This window comes from Pollicipes pollicipes, unplaced genomic scaffold (genome assembly GCF_011947565.3).
Source record: "Pollicipes pollicipes isolate AB1234 unplaced genomic scaffold, Ppol_2.1 Scaffold_4002;HRSCAF=4701_pilon_pilon_pilon, whole genome shotgun sequence".
Lineage (NCBI taxonomy): Eukaryota > Metazoa > Arthropoda > Thecostraca > Pollicipedomorpha > Pollicipedidae > Pollicipes > Pollicipes pollicipes.
Genome location: NW_023596420.1, coordinates 19,584,175 through 19,600,142, shown reverse-complemented (window position 1 = coordinate 19,600,142; position 15,968 = coordinate 19,584,175). Strand labels below are relative to the sequence as shown.

The window sequence follows — 15,968 nt, the reverse complement described above, 5'->3', positions numbered from 1 at the left end:
ATCAGATGTGATGTAATAAACCCAGTTATAACTATTGGTACACTTTTAAGTAAAAAAGACCGCTCTAAACAACACGATTTCTCTGATTGCTAAATGTACTCTTTAATACGTCATCGTTTGATTACGTCATCGTACCTTGCACATCAATGATAGAGAGCCAATTGACAGCCGTTATATCTGGAAATCGCGCCCATGAATGCCGGATATGAACGACTTGACCGTTATATTTGTCTTGGCCTTGATCACATCACTTAGGGCACGACAGAATATAAATGACGTTATTATGACGTCATCACTGTCCAGGCAACCTTGAAATACTCTCCCCGAAGTTTTCTCCCCATCTTCGCGGACGCGTAGCTAAAAAACTAGAGGGGTTTATGTCTTAAAAATGGCAGGGCTGTGAACTGCACCGAATGGCATAAAAGATGATCATTTCAATTCCAAGCCAAATACAAACCTGGAACACTTCCTTTAAGGCTTGCCTGCAACTTTGTCCGTCCCGGTGGCTCAGTTGGTTAGAGCGCCTGCATTCCGACCCACCCATCCGTGGCGGGATGGGTTCGAGTCGCTTTAGGGCGCTCGCTATTTGCCCTTGGCAGGTATGGCCTGCGGCCGGCGGCAGCGGTCGCGCTAAAGGTCAGTTGAGGTCAGAGGGCAGGACGGACCGTGCCGAGCATTGCGGCACGTAAGGCTTTCGCCACTAAATTCTGCCGTTGCCTGGAACTGCGCGATCGGATGGTAGGATTCAGGGCTCACACAACAAGCACTGCTTAGCGTGAGCGCTGATCCCAGAAATCCATCCATTCAAAGGATTCGGACCAAATTTATTTTTTAAAAAAAACCTGCCACACTCGTCACAGTCCGTGTCCGATGCAGCTCAGGCAGCAGTTATGCCACCATTTGTTACCTTTTTGCCCTTAATTTGATTCCCCGATATATTTGCTTCTTCACAGCCACAACATCAAGTCACCTCCAGGGGGTGGTAAAAGGGTACCTCTTATCGCCGACCGAATTTCTGCAGGCAAAAACGCCGCCAGTAGCGTAGCGCGACACCATATGGCATAATGAGCAACCAAATCCATGCCCAGTAACGTCATCAGAAATTAGCCTATGTTACAATGTCCTTCAACTAATGTCAGGATAACTGCTGCTGCTAGGAAAGCAGGTGCACCGGCCCAAGACTAAAGGGTGGCCCAATCACAACAGCGCTTTTCTTCCACTCTCGGACTTGTCGGGGCCTCAGACTTAAGCTCGATTTACAGCTAGCTTTGCCTAAATCGACCGCAAAAAAGCGACGAAGGGCCTCGATAGCCAGAGCAGCTGAATGCATGACAGCAGTCTAACCGGTGGCAGGCAGTAGTCTAACATATGCGACGTTAGCACTGCGTAGTCATGTTCAGTATGCGGGTCTCCTCGAGTCTATGGGGCCTTGCGAAAATCACGTGTGCGTTTCGAAACCCATATCAACCGTCACCACACTCTCCACCCTACCTCAGGTGTGCTCCAAACCTGGTACGACATGTGCTGCGTGGTAAGTGTCTTTCGCCGCGCCACAACCAGTAATTGCATTCAAATTTGTACACAGCTTCACATTAAGCAGGTAGTTGTTTTTGAACAGCATACTCGCCCTGACAGGAACGTGAAGGGGAAGGGGGAACATGCGACGCCCTCCTCCCTAAGATTTTCTGAGGATATCAGTCCGGCATATTGTGCAATCGCGCTCAAATCGTTGGTAGCCTGCACTCGGTTTTTTGAGGATATCAGTCCGGCATATTGTGCAATCGCGCTCAAATCGTTGGTAGCCTGCACTCGGTTGGTAGCCTGCACGACGGTTTTTTACAAGCATCGCAAGGCGACCCAAGGCCGGCGGGGGCGGCGGGCGCAAACGACGATTCCGCGGACCTTGCGGAGGGATGACACTGTAACATTAGCGATGCCCTGCATCCTTAATATTGGTTCAAAACAGATAAAACTGCATATCATTGCATTCATAATTAAACAAGAAGCATGCCTTTTTATGTTCAATGTCCACGCTGCATGGTTTCGTACATCTGAACATGTCAAGTTAAACTAGTTAAATTTTCAGGGAAATTTTGCCTCAGACTTGGTGTGTTGGGGTCAGTTAATAATATGATATTTGTTACCAATCGCAGGATCTCGTAAAAGCCAAAGCACTTTTTCTGCGAAGCCCTACTTTCCTAATTTGCAACAGACATGGGGCCATCCCCCCGCCCTTCCCTGTCAGACCGCGTTATGAAAACCGTTTAATCAGGATAAGGTCTAAAATTGTTGGCTACCATCCTTTTTTATTTCCTTCACCATGCTGGTATAAAATGTGTTTCAGACCATGAAAAAAATAGGTGCTTCAGCAGAATCACACGGTTCGTTACCACAACCTTATCATTGGTTGAAGTTCAATACGCGAGCCAGAATTGTCCATTGCGCGCTAAGCAGCGCTAAGTTGCACGCTAAGTAGCGTGCAAATCTAAGCTTACCTGTGATAATTGTCATGCATAATGTAAGAGTGTCGATTAAAATTAATTTTTTGGACCCTACACAACTCCAATGTTGGGTTGCGTCCCCTTAATGCCGGCACCTCCTCTCCCCCATACAGCGCTTCTAGCTGGAAGATGACAAAAAACAAAACATATGGGAAAAAACTAACTGGTGCACAAAACTATCTTCTTTGGGCTTCATTCATCGACCAAAATCTATGGGCTACTACCTTACCCCAATCACGCACAGAAATTGACACTCCTGTGATAATTCCACCACCAGACAAACTATACTGATTTTAGGCATTATGCAGCTCAAACAATTTGTTTCAAACTAAAACAAACAGATTCAGAATACAAATTGCTTGCAATTAAAAAGAAGCGAACTAAGTCCGTTCACTCGTTTACAACCCCATTAGGGGAGAAAAAGATATCAGGCCCAAGGGGTACTACCTCCCACCTAAATCATACAAGCTGGCACTCCTGTCATTATGCCACCACCACACGAACTATATTGATTTCCACTATCAATGTAGATTGCATAGAAGGAAGGCTGTCTGCCTTGCTTAATGTGTTAAGTTTTTATGCCAAGGGTTCCACCAGAACAATTTTACTCGATGTTAGCAAAAACAACAATCAACTACATCACCCATGCATCCATGCAAATGTCATGCTCACAAATGGAAAGAAAACATGTATATGATTGAACACTGCAGGACGATTTATTTCCAGAGCTTTCCTGTTGTCTTCAACGTGGCTAACGCCAGCACTGTCCTCAGCACAAACCAAATGCAGATATTTCGCTGAACGCGTATGGCAGTTGGACCACAAAGTAACAAAATGTCACTAAAACCTCCTGTTTTTTTTAAGTAAACCTCTTGGAAAATGGGTAATGAAAATGAAACCTCGCCCTCCCTTTTCATTGGTGTCACTTGCTACATCAGCTCACTCCTCACTATTCGTTGTCTTCCCTTTATCCACATGTTTTGTTATCATATTCATTTTCGGCAGCCAAAATTCCTGTTAGCAACAGCTTGGACTGTGAACAATTAAATCATCTCACCGACTGACCCTGAGGCGTTAATGCCTCTTGTCGCCGATGACAGGGTGCTGAATCGCGGCACCTGCATGGAGGAAGACAAGGCCCCAAACTTAAACCCCAGGCAGGTATTTATGGCTGAAATGCGAATGCCGCTTGCAAAGTCGCAATGCATGGAAAGTCAGCGCCCACCTCATACCGGTCGCATTTCAACGATTGATTCGTGCCCTTGCGGCCAGACAAATCCTCATATCTAGATCTTTTTCAGCACTTGATACGGTCTAGTTTTGGACACTGAGAGTCGGCTGGTAAAAACGGCGCATCGGTCGACCGGCCGGGCCATGAGAAATACACGGTTTTGTTGCCGACCTGTCAACAAGTCCAGCGACCAACTAAAAATCGTAGGATATTTTTGTCGCCTGGTTGGGGTGAAACCTAAAAAAGGTACCATGTTGCCGCAGGGTACGGTAAAGAGTTTTTACGGAAAACATGGCTTGTGTTGTGCAACGAAATGCATTACCATGGAGACATGATATGCATGTATGGAGACCTCATGTTGGGTTTTGCAGGGTGCACTGTATTATTTCGTCGTGGACGTCAGAACAATCGTTTGTGAAAAACATTTTTGGCGCCAAATTTCGCGTGAGAATATGTATGTTTGTCGCCGTTCTTATCCACCGAGTCGGCAGGGCTTACCAACCCTGGCCACTTCCACACGGATTGCATTGAGATGCATTTCAAGAATCTGCAGATACCAGCGCATATGTTGGAACATAACACAGTCGTTATGTTATTACCACAAACAACAAGCGTGCCGCAGCGTGCTAACCTGCGCCCAGCGGGGCGTCTGAGACAACCGGCGTCCGGCCGGGGGGTGAAGTTCACTTCCGCATTTGAATTTCCAACCTCCAGACGCTGTATGAGAAAACAACGAAGATGCTGCTGTGAAGGTCTAGTCAAATCATGAAGAACTCCACCTTTTTGACCTTAGTAGTAGTACACTGATACTCTGAGTTTGACCCGACCTAGTACACTGATATTGATGGATCAAACTTCGAACCAGCACAAAAAGTGTGGAACTGATAGATGTGCAGATACTGATCAAATTGTGTAATTATGAACGTTCGCTGTTTAACCCGTGCTCGAAAAACCGTAGGGGTAAGTCAACTACCCCGGCCGGACGCGGTTTATATTTTTTCCAAAATTGTACGCTCGAAGAGCAGAGATAGAAATCATGCTCCAGCGAATGGCACGCGTCCAGATAATCGCATGCAATCATTAATCCTCCCATCTGATACATATTGCAATGATCAATGATATTCGCCGTTAATCTTGTTTTCACCTACAAAACGACCCTTTCTAAACCCAGTTTGTTCTGGAGACACCAATTTAAAAAGGCACTGACAATTTGGGTAGTAATAGCCTCATACCGTTTTGTAAGGTATATACACAGCAGTCTTGTCAACTACATGCAGTAACCATATGGGTCTTTTGTGTTGTAATCGGATCTGCAGCTTTAAGTACCCTTGCTTCTGTATGCCACAACTGAACCAAAACGTTTTACTAACTTTAACACGTGAAATTTATCTACGTGATAACCAGCCACGGTCAGATATCACAGATGGGTACCAGTTTTTCCCCGCAACATCGTTTGCCGATATCGACGCACGGGTATTTGTATGAAGCTGCACTAAGAAGCACTGAAGCTGCTTCACACGATGACAGGCAAGTAGGCACTTCTTTGCACTCTGCTCCCATGCTTTCCCTTTCCTTTTGCACTCTGTTCCCATGCAGTTTTTACTCCTGTCGGTTATCCTCAACTTCTCACGCCAGTAATGCTGAAAGTAATATCGTCTCCTTTCCTCCTACCAGTACTCGACAAGGACCAAGAACCATTTGATGCTAAATTTTAAATACCCAAAAGCCAACATAAAGGGGAGTAACCCAATGGAATCTCGTAAGGTCTTCTAAGTAGCTGATGCATTTTTACTTCGGGGGCGTTTTGCTTCATAGTTAACTTATTTGTCACTTCGCGTTCTCCCTCGCATTTTATAAATTGATCTCATCGAACTAAATTCGTGAACGCAAGACGGATAGGCACATCAGGACAAGAAACAAAGACGCTTTCACAGCATAATCTGCAGGCTTCTCTGATCGACCCGGCGAAAGACAACGGGCTTCTTTCCTGTTTTCGTACATTTTAGATTTAGTATTCAAATTGGATTTCAATGTAAGTTTTGCCTAATAATCCAACCGGAAATGGGCTAATAATTTGAAATGAACGAGACCTAGCATAAGCAGAATCGAAAACTCATAGTTTCTAGCCCCGAGGCAGTCCGTATGGCTTGGTACAAAAGCGCCTCTGCTGCTTAATCATGTGCTGTTCAACTTACACCTGCCAATTTATTTAATGGGACCAAATCATAAAGTACCGCAAACGTGAAATGACGAGGCATACAATGGCGAAGCAGAAGCGCATTCTAAGTCAACATGACCGGCCATTTCATACGCCCTGACAATATCACAATGGTTTCGCTCCTATTAGCCCTGGTTTTCGCGTAATTCAGATTTGATATCGAATCCGGTTCCTGACTAACGCTATTAGCGCAAAAGGACTTATGTAAGCGATATCACAAACTCTTTCCTTTCCCTCCCCCATTCTTGAATTCCCGAAAGCCGGCCGCGGCTACATTTCTATGCTTCCTAGTCGCTTAAGATGTTCATCACTCTCCACAGTCTGGGCTGAGCCATGAAACCATCACATGTTCTGACTCCAGTGTATTAAAACACATGTTACAGGCGGTAGCTCGACATACTGGTAACACATTACTTTTGTATCCATTGACAGCGTCTGGAAGATGCCCGCTAGAGTGGATATAACGGAAATTGCATGCAAACGCGGCAGGTTGCCGACTGCACATCGCCACCAAAATTTATTTTGCCCTTAGTATCAAGTGAAGAAATGTGCTTCGTGTATATATATATACATATATATATATATATATATATTATATATTATATATACCTATTACCTTTGCTTATAGCGATATGAAGCACACATCTTCTAACGAAAACCGACTTGGGTTCAGACCAGGTGTGAGCAGGCGCGGACCACCAGCGGCGTCCGGTCACGTCTCCGCCGGACATCGGCCCGCTGCCAGCTCGCTGAGCTCTCGGCCACGGACGTCACAGGAGCGGTGACGTCATCAGATGCCGCGCAGTCAACCACCTACTGAGGAAGCGCAGTCATGCGACAAAACTGTACACTGTCATGCACGTTGGATGGACCGTGCGGTGTTGGCAGCAAAGCACCTTGCGGCCCACGCGCCACGTCCAGACAAATCAACACACCTGCATAACCTTATGAATCAAAGCAGCGATACCACACAGCATAGCGCTGAAAGTTCGAGTACTGCAGTATATCAAAGTCCGCTCAATGCAGTAAAGCTTGTGCTCGGTCGGCTCTGACATGAGTCCTGCGGTTTGGTCTGACCCGCCCTCCGAGCTTGAGGAGTCGCTGTATCGTTTCGTGCGGTGCCTCGGTTGATTGGGTGTGATTGTGTGACTGCGCTGCGTATCATGCAGCTTGCCTGCCGATCTGTTGTGGCCCCACCCTTCTTCTCCATAAACGCGTTACTCCATGATACGTCACGTGTCCCCGCATCTGCCTCATTTTGTTGACGTAGATAGATTCTCTTCTTTGGTTCCGAAACCATAAGTGTAACCACTGGGAGTGGGCCGGGCGAGTAAAGCTCCCTCTAATTTTTCCGCAATAGATGTTGTCACCTTCAGTCTTGCCAGCAGAAAAGACGCTTTCGCATTTTGCAAAACATGATAAAATCAGGTCTGTCCCCAAGTTTAAATCCTCCAATCCTGATATGCCCCACATGGCTTGATTACGTCATCGTACCTTGCATTCCCAAACAAACATACCTTTGAACGGAATGTTTCACAGTGATGACATTAAGGAAGCATAAGATATGTTGGGCCAGGGCCCACTAAAACTCTTGGTACACTTTTTAAGTGGAAAGGACTGCTCTAGGCATTTCAATTTCCTGTTGGAGTAATACTCCTCAAGACATCATGGTTCATTACGCGAATGTACCCTCGCACAACATCGATTGCATTGATTGAGAGCCAACTGAAGGCCGTTATATCTGAAAATCGCGCTCACGAACACCAGATATGAACGCCTGGACAATTATATTTCTTGGCCGTTGATCGCCGCGAGGCTTGTGAATGGCAGGATTTGGGATGACGTTATTGTGACGTCAGGAATCACAAGATGACTGAAAGTACCTTTCTCAATATACCTATCCCATTTTCGCGGGCGTATAGCTCGGAAACTAGAGGGGCAAGGCCTTAAGAACGGCGGATTGTGAACAACACCGAAAGGTCTTCAAGATGGCTGTTTCAGCTCAAAATCCCATTTAAACGTGCACGCTCCCTTTAAAATTAGAATGCATCGGCCGGATTTGCCAGATTCACTCAGTCTTTGCTTTGATAAGCCTTTTCAACAGATAGCGAGTCAGATCAGAGCCGCCTTCGGATACCTGGATTCCACCTAAAGTTAGCGTCCTGAGGCGGTCACTATCAGGTCCAGTAAAGGAGCCTCAGTTTCCGATTGTCTCATACCATAACTATCCAGAATGAAATGCTAATGATAACCTTACGAGCATCTTCTCATGACGCGGTCTTCATGTGCGCTGATATCCACGAAGCTATTCCGCCAATAAATTTTCGAGTTAAAAAAGGAAAAAGTTCGCTTTGAAACTACTCGCCATAATGGAAGTATAACTGCTCATGAAATACGCGCCCTCATCGTATTCAGCGTTCATTTCTTGTGCTTTCAAAATCGCCACTCAATGTCAACATCAAGGTCAAACGAGAGAAAATCTTTTATCCGCCAAAACCATGGCAACCAACCAACGATGACACCACCAACGAGCAATGAGGCCAATATGACTGCTTTTTCTTTTTTTCTACGCATAACGACCAAACCATGGACGCGACCCAAATGTTAGGATATCTAAGGTCATTTGATCGCCGCCCAGTTGGATGTAATAAATTTGGTCGGCATCAAATTACTCTTCCTTTAACCTTTACTCTGAATCCGAATCGCCCATACAAACCATTCGGATAAATTTAAAAAAGGAAGGAAAGGATGGAAACCCTTGTAGGGACACCTCGAGTTATGGTGATCTTGGCAACCATAAGTATAGGCCACGAAACTACAACTTGACGCTGAAGATGCCCGTTTAGTGTCATTTAAGCTCCTGTCGTCGTCAGAACTTGATTTTAAATAATGAACTAACCTAAAGCAGAACACATCTCATTTTGTAAATTTGGTGAGGCCTGACCAAAAGAATAACGTCTGAATGAAATCGAAACACGACGTTGAATGCGAATGTGGATGCGACCGCTATCTATACGGGCATGAGATGGAAAACTGATGGAGAAGCCTAGATATCATGTTGTCACTCGTACCAGTTAATATATGTGCACAGACAAACGAAGCATGCTACATCGTGAGAAAATAACACGCATGCGACTCCGCGCGGACGACTCACCGCGGCAGGCCAAGTCCACATGCAGCGGACTTGGAAGGCACTGGGCCCGACAGCCGCTGCTGGAGCAGCGCTCACCGTGCGGGAGGAGGCTGGCTGAGCCCGCCGCCGGCAGCTCAGCACGCGGTCCGGGCTCAGCTCCTGCCAGCCAGCTCAGCAGGCGGCCAGCGCGTCCTTTATGCCCTGCACTATGTGTTCATCTTCTCTCTGGCGTGTCCACGTAGCCGTCGCCATTCTGGGGGTGGCGGTGCCCGTGTCACCAGCGTGCGAGGGCCGGGCTGGCAGCATTCAGCTACCATAGAGATCCCATAAGCTTTTTAAAATCCATTTCGGAGTGCGGCGATCACCAACCTTCTAACCACGCTAGTGCCCCAGAGACCCCCGAGACTTCTAAGCTCTCGAAACGCATCCTGAACATCTCACGACCCTTGTCACGTGGCCTGTAACGTACGTCACATCCGTACCAAGTGTCATTTACATCCGCCCGATGTCGAGGTAATATCAGATTTACCCATTATATATATCGTGCGTGCGTGCGTGCGTGCGTGCGTGCGTGCGTGCATGTGTGTGTGTGTGTGTGTGTGTGTGTGGTGTGTGTGTGTGTGTGTGTTGTGTTGTGTGTGTGTGTGTGTGTGTGTGTGTGTGTGGTGTGTTTGTGTGTGTGTTGTGTGTGTGTGTGGTGTGTGTGGTGTGTGTTGTGTGTGTGTGTGTGTTTATTACTGCTGTATAGATACAGCAGTACGTTGTATATAAACACGGAGCAATTTAGAAGATCGCAAGGGTTATGTTGGCGTACTCTTACGACGCACCAACTCACTCATAACTGAAGGTGAACAAAACGACGATGGCCGTGGTCAGAGCTCAGATGACGGCGATAAGCACCGCAACATGGATCTTGCTTAGGCCTGAAGCCTGAACCATTGGCTTTGCCAAGCGGACCCATGAAAGAGTTTCGCGGACGGCAGAGACATTACTCGCCGTCCTTTGATCGGACGCCACAGCGAACCGTAGCAGACAGTTTGACATGAGTCTGTGCAAGTTGTAGACCACGTGCATGGCTGCCGTCTGTGTGGCATTGTACTTTCGGGAGAGTGGTATCTCGTATCCACCACGGGGGAAGATGGGGAAGCATATCCAGCTGGCGAAGGTCAAACTAAACGTGTCAAATCAGAAGCGCAATAGTGCATAACATTAGAGTAATGTCAGACTGCCCACTAAAATAATTTATCCCTCCGCAAGCTGCTTCATGTTGACCTTTGCCCCAAGAAGTGAACGGCGAACCTTTTTGGAGTGCAGCAGTCTGCCGCCGACGATCTGGACCTCGAAGTAGCCGGTGACGTTGACAGTTCCTTCGCAGGTCTGAGGAAAGTGCAGGTCGAGTTCGCGTTACAATGCGGTGGTGACACCAATTCACGGACCATTTCATGTGCGCTAAAATGGCGGTTATATTGGCGCACGTGAGCGCGGGTGACGCCGCTATATATACAGCTAATCGCGTTAGACGCTGAACTGGGAGCTGTGTACGACAAAACTGCTCCAAAAAGTCATGAACTCTGCTCACGTGACATGGCTTACGGGAGCACGGACGTCATCAATTGCATCTCACTCAGACCATTTAAAGGGTCAACCAAAGCCTTTCACGTCACAGCCGGCTGTAGGGGAAGAAAATGGGCTTTGATCGAACAAATTTGTTCCATATTTCAAAATACTTCCATGGAATCCAGTTGCGTTAACTCAAATAAAATAAATAATCTGTATTTTCACCGAGAACTATCAAACATATCAACCTGCATTGCATTTAGGCTATTCTACAATCATTCTGAGCATTCAATGACTGTATTTACGCAGACCATGGTCATGAAGGCTGTTTGTTACACTTAAAGCCGTGCTACATGTACACAATCTGAGCATGACATTTAAGACTTATGACGGGTCCCAGCACGCACATATATTCCGCCAGGAATGTCCGGATCTTACTTTCTAGACACAGATTATCACAAGACCGACATCCCTTACATGGAGTGTTGTGTGTAACAAAAACCTGTACGGGATTTTGGACCGAAATAGGCATTTTAAACATTATTCAGTGCAATTCACGGCTTTGCCATTCTTCAGACCTTACACCCTCTAGATGCCAAGTTACATGCCCACGGAGCAAGGTCATTCAGGCATGCATGACGCCATAGGAACGTCATTAAAATCCTGCCACTCCATAAGCCAGGCGGCATTCAATACCAAGAAGAATATAAGCGTCTGAAACCTACATGATATAAGTGTCGGAAGCTTGAGTCCGCTGGAGGTAGCGGGGGGTCGGACGTGCGCGAGGTCGCTCCGCCGCCGAATACCATGCCGTACACATTTCCGCCACTACCGTTTGAACCAAAGACGGAAGAATACTCCGCGGCGGAGCGACCTCGCGCACGTCCGACCCCGACCGCAAACTCTAGCGGACCCAAGTTTCGGACACCCATATTACAACAGGCACTTTTCAGGTACTTTTATGCTTCTCGGCCCTGAACCCGCCTGGCCAATGGGTTGGCAGGCTTTTAATGGCGTTTCTATGGCGTCGTACATGCCTGAATGACCTTGCTTCATGGGTGTGTTGCTCAGCAGCTATCTGGTTGGGCGGTACTTGTAATTACGCTCCCCTCCCCCTTCTAACCCGAGTGGCGGGCACCACGCTCAGCAGACTTGTCTGTGTCATTTGCTCTTTGCCGTCACCTAGCCCCCGGCTAATATGCCCCAAGATGCTCAGTCCGGGGCGTATTCATGGAGAGCACGGGGGGCACATGCCCTAATCCGTCACTCCGCCATCAAATGTTTGCGTGCATGGTTATGCACTTACGAACTCAATCAAATCACAAGTCGAGGCAGACACCCTAAGAAGTGTATGAAATACGTCTGTTTGCTTTGGATACGCGATGGCAGGAAACTCACGCGCCTGTGCCGCGCTAAAATGTGTTTCTGGATGTACGACTGGGAGTTGTGCACTTCCTCCTTATTGCAAAATTTGGCATACACCGCTATGGCCAGCGGCAACACTTACGATGTCCAACTCCCTAGGGAACGTCTTCTCTAGTTCCGCTTTGACGTCGCGGAACCTCGAAGCGTACCCTCATGCGCCACTGCAACGCGACAATAACATGAATGACGAGATGAATTCGAAACCATGACATACTTCCATTAACTACGTAAGCATGTTTTTGCCAAATTCCATTACCCTTGCTCCTGGTTACGCAATGGCAATAACGCAGGAATTGGGGGGGGGGGGGGGGAGGCAGGTGTGACTGAGTCTCAACTATTCCCCCTTCATGCACTTGCTGTAAACTTGCAATCTCTCCCTTTTGGACACGTGCTAGTTACGTTAGGGGAAACCTACTACCCAGCCAACTGGTAACGCTGTAGCAAGCGTAAGCATAACGTCCCAAAAAGGTAACGTCCGTTCGGCCTCTAAGTGGGCTAGATATACGAAACAGACAGACGTGCCACTTGTCATAACTGGAAGTCAACGGTAAGTCTTTAACGTTTTAAAACGTTTCAAAATATTTGAACAGAATTGTCGGAAACAACTGAGGGCAGCGTTACGGTGCCCGCCCCCATCCCCCCCCCCCCACCCCCATACACACACTCCCATTGTCACGCTTTTGCTACACCCCCCGACGCTCCATAAACAGCTTTTTATACGTTCCATAAAATATGGGTGGGCACTTTGGGATTTAAACATCTTTAAACACTTAAACCCAGTTTGCGTATCATGATTTTCATGAACATTTTTGACATTTTCATTAACGTAATATATGGACGGCACCTACCGCAATTTTAGGATGCTAGGCATGCGCCAGCCCAACCAATGTCTGATAAATCGCCTTTAACCGTGAATGACAAACAATCAGCATGACTTACCAGTAAATGACGTGAATTTTCAACCCTCCTCCCATGTTTCTTAAAAAGTAGGGAAGTGCCGAAATGCCACGAAACACAAAATCAACCCACTTCCCCAAGCATCGAACACGAAACACCAAAAACACACACACAGACAACAACGGTGGCGCAGATTAACTCGTTGCCATGGTAACTGTTTATGTACGTACGGTTGCGCCCAAAGTCTTTAATAGGAAAGGACTAAACTGCTGACCAAACCTGTTGACATACCGCTGCTCCAAACCTATGACACTGATCGACATGGAATCTTTACTATTCGGTGCCGCTTGGTTGATAACCTATCCTTTCCATAACATGGTGAGCTTGAATCAGGATAAAGGTCCCCAAAATACAAACACCGTAAAAATAGGGCCGCAGACAACACAACGCACCGAGCCTATGACGCCGATCAGAATGAAATCTTCATCAATTGCTGTGTCATAGTTAATATCCTGGACTTTCCGGAACATGTTGACCTTGGATACATGGTTGAAAGTCACCAAAAGGTCAAGTACAGGTTGAAGGTCACCAGGAATACCCAAAACTACCAAAATTGGCTGCAGACGGCCCCGTGCTCCGAGCCTATGGCACTGATCAGCACGAAACCTTCACCAATCGATGCGCCATAGTCGATATTTAATTCTATCCAGAACATGACAACCTTGATTCAGGTCACCAAAAAAAGTCACCAAAAATACCAAAAACAGGAAAAATAGGGTTCCAGGCAACCCATGCTTCGGGCCTATGGCATCGATCAGCATGAAACTTTCAACCAATCGATGCGCCATAGTCGATATCCTATTTTTTCCAGAATATGGTGACCTTGGTACACGTCAAAAGTCAAAATCGGCCGAAACCCTCTGAAATTGGTTGAGGACAACCCCATGTTACGATTCTATATACCAATCGGAAACAAACCGTCACGAATCGATGCACCATAGACCAAGTGTGAAAAAGGTGCCTTTTCTGTCACAGATGAAATTTGGAACCTTCTAAATTGTCACCTGCAGCCGAATCTTCCAGAAACCGTTGCCATGAACTCTAAATGCAATTAAGCACAAAACGAAGACAAATTTAATGTGATGCGTCGTAACCACGAAACTTTTATCGCGATTTCATTTGCACTCAATATCATTTGCTGGCCATCAAGCATTGAAAATGGTTGAGGCTTAATTGATAAAGTATCAGATAAAGGCATACTTAACATAACCAGCCTGAAGACGTGTGATTTCCTATTCAAATAAGGGAAGGGGATTGTGGTTCCTAACCATAGATGTAGTTCCCCATTTTTAGTCATCATTTTTAAGCGCTATTCTTCATTAACCACATTTTGTAGGGTTTAGTCCCACAAACTAATTTTAAGACACTACACTCCTGCTCCCAACTGTGAAAAGGAAGTGCGTCAAATCTGTGGAGTAAACTGTTATGAGTGCATTTTGTGGGGCAGACTCATTCCTTTTTTCTTCCCTCCCACCTTTGATCCATCAACCCTACGTATTTGCAAAACTGCATCTCTGTAGCCCTGGGCGACCTTCAATCTTCGTTAATCATCTACCGGTGTAGACCTCACACTTGCCACTATGATCCCATTCATTTAGAAAAAAAAATCCGTGCAATTTTGGTATCAACAGATGCAAACGCTATTTGAACACCTCTACCACCTTTGTTCAGATTCATATGCAACCGTATGAAATAAAAGCGGTTTTATCTCACGACTGTCACCGATGAGTCCGCTAAGCCAGAGGTGCAACGGGCAATGAGGGACTACAACAGTGATGTTTCGTTCTTACCTCAAAGCCGCTGTTACTCAGCCAGCAGAAAGCCCGGATGAATCTTGTGCCATGTGCTGCTCCAACGTACTCCGTTTACTCTGGAGCTACAGCTCAGATACTCACAAGCAACAATCCTAGATCGGCACGGCTTTTAACGCTATTGCATAAAAATGACGATTAGCTATATTCTTATGGCTCAATCGACTTCCCACGCCATGAACACAACTAACAGCAGCCCACAACCTTGCATTGAATCTAACGCATCACCGCGCGGCGAGCCTTCGAGCCCATCTGTTTCAAATGGCACGACACTTTGAAACGCTGCATAGCAAACTTATCACGTTCGTCGGAGGATGCTGCGGCCAGCTATGATCCTTACGACTAGTTATAAGCCCAGTTATTTGGCATTTTATTCTGTTTAGTATGTAAAGTGAATCTTGGCTGAAAAATCTGTGAAAAGCACTGATACAGGAGCATTGGAAAAGCACTGGGTCACCGCTGATCTGAGACGTCAACACTGATATAGTATAGTTTGTAGTTTATTTCCGGCGCCTACTAAGAACTATCCTGATTAGAGCTACTATGCTTGGCAGCATACTGCGACTTAATTTACTCATGCAGCGAAACGTCAACCTTTCGACATGCATTCTACACATGCCCACGCTGCAAGTGTTACCGAGCACAGACCAATACAAAGCCATAGGTTTTGTTTGGCTGGGATGGTAAGTTGCAATGTGGTCTGGTCTATTGAGATTGGTTTGCATTTTCGCAATTTTGTCACTCATTGGTTCACAAAAGTGTCAGCTTTTGTCACCGATCATATCCGGTATATCAAAAGCTTTTTCACAACTGCCATAGTAGATACACTGTCCTTACATGCCCTACCGATTGGCAAAGGTATCATGCTGATCAGTGCCATAGGCTGGGACCCTGGGTTTGCCCGCGACCCTATTTTTCTGGTTTTTGTATTTTTGTTGACCCTTGACGTAGGGGAGAACGGACAAGGCGGACACCTTAACGGTTTTTTAATATGGGAAGTTCATAAGTCTGTCCAGAAAGTCTTTAGCAGGTGGATATTGAAGTCTGATCAATTGTCCATATCTTACAAAAGCGCTGGTTTGATATCTCTTCACGTTAAAGTGTGATCCTAAATATCAGGCAATGTTTTTTTTCT

The 15,968-nt window shown here is 46.3% G+C and overlaps 1 long non-coding RNA gene across 2 annotated transcripts in view; it reads right to left on the bottom strand.

Moving 5' to 3' along the window:
- Positions 1–13,073, bottom strand: part of LOC119093886 (uncharacterized) — a 91,289-nt gene extending 78,216 nt beyond the window's left edge. The window contains exons 1-4 of one of the 2 annotated variants that reach the window (XR_005093708.1): positions 13,005–13,073; positions 12,148–12,226; positions 10,383–10,460; positions 9,311–9,336 (exon numbers count right to left, since the gene is read on the bottom strand). This is a non-coding gene — a long non-coding RNA (uncharacterized LOC119093886). Of the gene's footprint in view, positions 1–9,310; positions 9,337–10,382; positions 10,461–12,147; positions 12,227–13,004 lie in introns of those variants that run through there. The other variant, XR_005093709.1, reaches the window with a different exon arrangement.
- Between the last annotated feature and the right edge of the window lie 2,895 nt (positions 13,074–15,968).